This window comes from Eumetopias jubatus, unplaced genomic scaffold (genome assembly GCF_037043125.1).
Source record: "Eumetopias jubatus isolate StellerSeaLion01/CBP00866 unplaced genomic scaffold, mEumJub1_p1.0 scaffold_13, whole genome shotgun sequence".
In the NCBI taxonomy this organism is placed as follows: Eukaryota; Metazoa; Chordata; class Mammalia; order Carnivora; family Otariidae; genus Eumetopias; species Eumetopias jubatus.
Window position 1 is genome coordinate 23,456,342 of NW_028274819.1, and position 7,363 is coordinate 23,463,704.

At 34.7% G+C, this 7,363-nt stretch overlaps 1 pseudogene; it reads right to left on the reverse strand.

Annotated features, from left to right (window-relative positions):
• Positions 1–561: 561 nt before the first annotated feature.
• LOC114215168 (dynein axonemal assembly factor 11 pseudogene) lies at positions 562–1,399 on the reverse strand (annotated as a pseudogene).
• Positions 1,400–7,363: the final 5,964 nt, after the last annotated feature.

Here is a 7,363-nt window from a genome sequence, read left to right on the forward strand (position 1 = left end):
CAGCTTTAAATGAACCTTATATAGGATTCTTAGATAGATGATGATAGATAGATGATGATAGATAGATGATAGATACATATAGATAGATAAATGATAGATGATAGATGATGATGATGATGATGGATGATAGATGATAGATGATAGATAGATGATAGATTTTACATTATGTATATTTATGTTTACATTTTTCCTTATTTATCCTATAGAAATGGTGTCTTGTACCAATCTTCCACAATTAATTTTTCTGTTATGCTTTTGTCTCAAGTATCCCCCAAAACTATACTTTTTGGGATATGCATAGGTTCAAATATAGTAGATGATTCCAAAATGTCCTACAAAGTATTTTCATTAGCCGAAACTTTACATAGACAAATAATCAGCTATAGAATATTTAGGTACTCCTTTTAACTTTAAACTAGTTTAAGTAGTATGACACAAAATAGGAAAGTGAAAACATTAGCATAGTAACATTTGATAAACAACTCTGTTTACCCCCTAAATATTATATATACACTCTTTGCACTGAGTACAACTAAGTCTCATGGGTCATAATCTGATGTTTCAAATCAATGGAGGCATTCCAGGGTTATCTGCCAAGTGTGGATCTTTTTCAATTGGTGTAATTTTTGTTCAAATCTAACACTTCTGGGTGAGTATTTTTCCTTTTGAATTATATCAGTTACATAGGGACTGTGTGGTTGTTAGAACCTACTTCTAGTTTCTGTTTGTTTGCTTCTTTTGTTTGCTCCCTGCTAATGTTCAAGGTAGTTTTCACAGACCTGGGTGCTTTTCTGCCCCCTGTAATTACTTCTATTTTGCACATGTAAATTACTAAACTTACCCTGTTGTCTGAGATTTTCTAGCACAGCCGCTTTAAGGTTTGACTTCAACAGGAACTACAAGCTGAACAGACTTTCTTTTGCCCATTATACACATATAAGTTGACTGCACATCAACATCAATTACCTATACCTATAGACAACAAGATCCAGGATGATCTGGTTATGTCTTTCATCATCTTTCACAGAGAAGTCGAGTTTGGGTTCATTTATTTTCAGGGCTTTTCCATCTTCACTGATCAAAGTTCTGGTAGTTTCCCTTTCTTCTTTGTAGCACTTAATTTTTCTTGGTCTTTCCATTATTTTTCCATCTGTCTAAGAGTTTCCAGTATAGATTCAGGAGCGAACTCAGAGAGGTTATGCCAGAATGCTAGGTCTACTTTGCTTTCATCTGACTTCTTTTGATTGAGTTCTGTGTCTTGTATTTCTAGCATCTGGTGGTCTTTGTTCTCTAAAGATGATAGGATAGTAGTGATATCTGTGTACCAATGCCTGGCAAAGCCTGGGTAACTTTTCTTCTCTGTTTTTATGCTATTTTTGAAGTTTCCTCTGAGCCACATGTTTCTGTCTTTGGCACATTTGAAACAATATGTTTTTTTCTGCCTAATTACGGACTAATTCTGCGATTATTGAATCCCTTCTGAGCACCCTTTCTTTATCATCCTGCACTTTGTTGAAGAATTGCCACCACCAACCTCCTGTATCATTCAAATTCAGTACTCGGAGTTACCCATGCAAAAGAGCTCCTTCAGATAGATGCTGTGCTGTGGGGTTTAGTGTTGTTCAGCTCTCCAGTGAACTATACAGTCAAGCTAAATTTTGTCAGCACTTCAGGAGATCCTTCCAAATTTTCCATTTTTTTTCAGGGTTGTTAAAAGCTAAATTGAAATATTCGTGTTTCTTGAGTGTGCTAACATTTTAAATTTCCCCAATGGTATTATTTTGAAGGTAGATAATTTTTAAATCCTGACACCATTGGTCAATATGATCTCTATTTCTTGATGATGCAAGGAGAGTACCTCCAGGGGGGAAGAATTACATAGTCACTGCGTTTGGCATTCTGGCTTTCCGTCTAGTTAAGATCTGTGATCCAGTCTCTGGCACCTTTCTGGTTTGTGGGCCTGGGAAGCCTACTGAGACCTCAAAGACCATTGGTAATTTATACTTTAATCTTTAATATCTAAGAGTTCTGTTTGTGCCATGTCTTTGCCAGAACTTTGTATGGTCAATCATTTTTTTGTTTGTTTATTTTAATTTTAGCCATTCTGGTGGGAATGCAGTGGTATTTCACTATAATTTTAATTTACACTTCCTTTATGGCTACTGATATTGATCCCCTTTCTTATGATTATTGGAAACCTGAATGTCTTCTTTTGTCTAGTAACTGTTCAAATCTCTTAGCCATTGTTCTCTCACCTTTATGTCCCACTGGTTTATAGGGATTCTTTATCAATTCAGAATATGAGCTAATTGACAACTACATGTGTGGCAAATGATTTTTCCTACTTTGTTGACTTAACTATTTTATTGTGAAAATTTTCAAGTATGTAAGTGAAAATTTGCAAAAAGAGCATAATGAACCTATGTCTATCATTATCGCAAGAATTATTGCTCCATGGACAATCTAGTTTCATCTCTGCCTCATTCACTTTCACACACCACTGGATCATTTTGTAGTAGAAATTCCAAGATATATATTTATATATATTTTTACCTGTAAAAAAAAATCAGCTTCCATTTCTAAAAGATCAGAACTAATTTCCAAAATATAACTAAAACATCCTTATTAGATAAAAGGTATCTAGTGGGCAAGATCATTTTATACAGTCTTATCTGTTAATCTTCTCCATTATGAACAGTGCTTTCTTTCTCTTGTTAAATTATTTCCATCCTTTAGGGGTTAAAAATTTTCCTATAAAATTCTTTAAAAATTTTACTGTTTTTTTTACTTTTATATTTGAATTTAAAATCAATCTAGGCTTGATATTCATGTGTTGAAGGCGTCAAGTTTTTTTTTATGTATTGATATCTATACAGCAAGCATCTTGACTTTTTTTAATACAGTGCTCTATATTGCTAAATTACTGTATATCAAATTTCTATATATGAGTCTATTTCTGAATTTTCTATTCTGTTCTCTGTATTTGTCTAACCTAGCAACAATATCACATTCTTTTAATTATTACAGCTTTTAAAATAATTCCTGCTAAATAGTAGACCAGATATTCCAATGATGTAGTTCTTGAAAGATATCTTGTCCATTCCTGGACCTTCACACATCTCAATGTGTATTTTAGAATCAACTCATCAACTTTTACAAATGAAAAACAAAAGGGTTGGGAATTAGTAAGATTGCATTTTGTCTATAAATTAATTTGGAAAGAAGTGGAATGCTTATACTAATCAATCTTGCAATCTATGATCATGTATTATCTGCTATTTATCCATCTATTTTCTTTAATTATTCTCCATATTTTTCCCCAAACAGAAGTCTTGTGTAATGTTTGTTAGATTTATTCCTGCTTGCATGATATATCTTGGTGTTTTTATAAATGGTTTTATATGATTTTTATTTGCTTGTTATTATTTTATGGAAAATAGATTTTTTCACTAGCTTTGTATTGCTTTATCTTGTCTAATTCACTTATAAATATGTATATGCATATTCTTTTGGATTTTCTATATATTCTACGTGTTCAGTCATATAATCTGTAAAACACTTTTTTTTTTTTCTGATTGTTTTAGCTTTTTTTTCTTTTTTTCCTAGATCAGGGAGTATTGAAAGGAGGGATCATTTACTGTATCAGAAGCAGATATGAATGACTATGAGTTCTCTTTTACAAAAACACCTCAAACTTCTAATCCAACTTGATGTCAAGAGAAGCATCAAAATTTTTTTTTCTTTACTCAATTAAAAAATAATTTATATTATAAAATAGCTCTATTACCTTTTCTCTAATGGTGTTCACTTAATGTAGTTTTCTGTATTGAGGTAGGCATATACCCCTCTATCTTCTCATTTTTTGACTGTCTCTCTTCACCTATCAACCATTCAGTCCATAAATGATTGAATCAAAAACCATTGGTAATAATTTATACTTTAATCTTTAATATCTTTAATATCTAAGAGTTCTGTTTGTAATCATAGGAAATAGTCAACCTTTAGGAAGTACTTTCCACATAGTAAATATATGACCATCCCAAAGATCTTTATATATATAATATGTATGATATATATGTAATCTCACAGGATGTTTATTTTAAAAAAATCAGTGTAGTCCCTGTCATACTCCAATTTTAAAAATAAAATAAAATTGAATGTTGGAGAATTCAAAGAATGTACCCATGGAAACCCAGTAGTAAACAAAGTATCTCACATAGAAAACATGATTTAGCTAGTCCTCTAGTCTTTGTTAGTTTATATATTCATTGCATGTTTGTTACTCTTGTATAAAATATAGAAAACAATTCAGGTAATATTTGTTGTTTTAAAGCATGAGAGAATATGCCTTCCCACACAAGATGCACAGAATAAAATCTGGGCCTTTAAAAATCTTTAAGAATAATAATTTAAAAATCCTGTTAATTATATCTACTTTTTGAAGATGGAAACATTAACACAATGACCTGTATATGTAAAAAGTCTTCTAAATCTAAATTGTTAAAATTTTATGAATATTTTTATGTTGATGTAATTTATTGAGCAAAACAAACAAAAAAAACCCAAAAATGATGAGAACTATTATCTTCTCAACAAATGACTTTTCTTTATTTTTTTTTAAATAGTTTGTTTAAAAACAAGGGTTTAATTCACATAATGAAAACATCTGTTTCAACATTTTACCTTGGGATCTCCCTTTCTGACATATACCTTGTATTACTGGGCATATAGAAAATTATAAATCCCCTATTATTGAATTCAGCCTTGGCTAAAATAGAGAACTGGAAGCCAGAGACTATACAGGCTGTTATATAATACTATTTCTTTGAGAAGACAAAGCACTCAACTAAGAAGCAGCACGCAAACTGATCTGTTTGCTTCTTGTTTTCCCAATAGTTTATATGTGACTTGAACACTTTCTTTTTTATTCTTTGTGCTTCAGAATTTTGTACCTAGTAACAAACCAATAATCTAGATCAAGGACTAGCAAACTATATGGTCCAGGAACCAAATTTGGCCACCAAATAAGAATATTATTTACATTCTTAAATTGTTCATTTTATGTTATTTCATTTTTATTTTTTTATTTTTTATTATGTTCACTTAGGCTAACTGAACATAATAAAATGATCATTTTAAATGACTATATACTTAAACGATATCCTTGATTCTACCTCTTGGCCCATAAAACTTAAGAATAACTTTGAGAGGAGCAAGATGGCGGAGGAGTAGGAGACCTGGATTTCCTCTGGTCTCAGGAATTCAGCTGAATAGGGATCAAACTATTCTGAACACCTATGAACTCAACAGGAGATCGAAGAGAAGAATAGCAACAACTCTGAACAGAAAAGCAACCACTTACTGGAAGGTAGGACGTGCGGAGAAGTGAATCCGAGGTGATTTTCGGGAGGATAGATGGCGGGGGAGGGGGCCTCTGTCCGCCGCTTTTGGCAAGTGATAGAGCAGTGAGCACAAAATCGGACCTTTTAGAAGTCGGCTCCGCTGAGGGATGTCGCTCCAGTGGCTAAGCCGGGGGTGGAACCATCGCGCGACAGTGTGGTCTCAGGACCCTCGGGGTCACAGAAAGACCAGGGGTGCCTGAGCGCGGCAGAGCTCCCAGGTATCGGAGCGGGGAAGCTGGCTGCAGAGACGGAGCCGAGGCGCGGGCTCTCAGCTCAGGGTGGCCATAAACTGTGATCAGCAACACAGTCGGGCCACTGCTCCTCCAGCAGGGACCCAAAAGCAGCAGATCCTGGGAGACTCCTCTTCCTCCCCCAGGAGGAGCGGCGAGGGAGCACACTGCAGGGATCTGCTGGATTTGGAGACTCCACATGGGGTCAGGTGCCAGAGATAGAAATGCTCGGTCACAGGCCAGGTGAGCACGGAGTGCGGCCGGAGACCGGGGAGATGGGAGTGACTGACTGCTTTTCTCTGGGGGCACACTGGGGAGCGAACTGGGCCCCAAGTTCTTGGCTCCTGCAGGCAGAGATTGGGAAGCCACCATTTTCACTCTTGTCCTCTAAAGCTGCACGGAAAGCTTGCAGGGAACAAAAGCTCCCGAGAGCAAACCCGAGCAGATTGCTTAGCCTGGACCGGCAAGGGCGGGGCAATTCCGCCTCCCGCAAAGACATTGGGGAACCATGGAAACAGGACCCCTCCCAGAAGATCGGCAGGAACAGCCAGCCAAGACCAAGTTTACAAACCAAGGAAAATGGGAGAACTCCAGCGCTAGGGGAATACTGCACATAGAATTCATGGCTTTTTTACCATGATTCATTAGTTTTTCAAAGTTAATTTTTTTAACTGTTTTTTTTTTTTAATTTTCTTTTTCCCTTTTTCCACCAACATCTTATCAATCCCTTTTTAAAAAAAAAAAACATTTTTTATTTTTCATTTTTAGAGTCATATTCTATCACTTCATAGTAGATACCATTATTTTTGGCATATATATAAGTTGTTCTCTCTTTAAAATTTTGAGATACAGTTTCTTCTAACAGATCAAAATATACCCTAAATCACTGTGTATGGCTTTGTTCTAGTTTCTTACCTGATCACATTCTCTTCCTTTTTTTTTTTTAAATCTTCTTTCTTTTTTCAAACAACTTCTTATCAATTCTTTTTATAAAATCTTTTATAATTTTCATCTTTACAGTCATCTTCTATCCCTTCATTGTATCAACCCTTATTTTGTAAATATATAAGTCTTTCTTTCTTTAAAATTTTAGGAGGAACTTTCTTCTAACAGACCAAAATTGTTTTGTTCTGTTTTGGTTTGTTTTTATCTTTTTCTTTTTCTTTCTTCTTTTTTTTCTCTTCCGTTTTTCATTCTTTCCCTTTCTTTTCCCCTGGTTTCAGGTCTTTTCTGATTTGTTTAGTATATTGGCTGGGGACGTTGTTAATCTCTTAGCATTTTGTTCTCTCATTCATCTATTCTCCTCTGGACAAAATGACAAGACAAAAAAAATCACCTCAGCAAAAAGAACAAGAGGTAGTAGCATCTGCCAGGCATCCACTAAATACGGACATTACTGTGATGTCAGACCTAGAGTTCAGAATCATGATTAAAGATACTAGCTGGGCTTGAAAAACCATGGAAGTTATTAGAGAAACCCTTTCTGGAGAAATCAAAGAACTAAAATCTAACCAAGTCAAAATCAAAAAGGCTATTAATGAGGTACAATAAAAAAGGGGGGCACTAAGTGCTAGGCTAAATGAGGCAGAAGACAGAATCAACGATATAGAAGACCAAATGATGGAAAATAAAGAAGCTCAGAAAAAGAGAGATAAACAACTACTGGATCACGAGGGCAGAATTCGAGAGATAAGTGAAACGATAAGACAAAACAACATTAGAATAATTCGG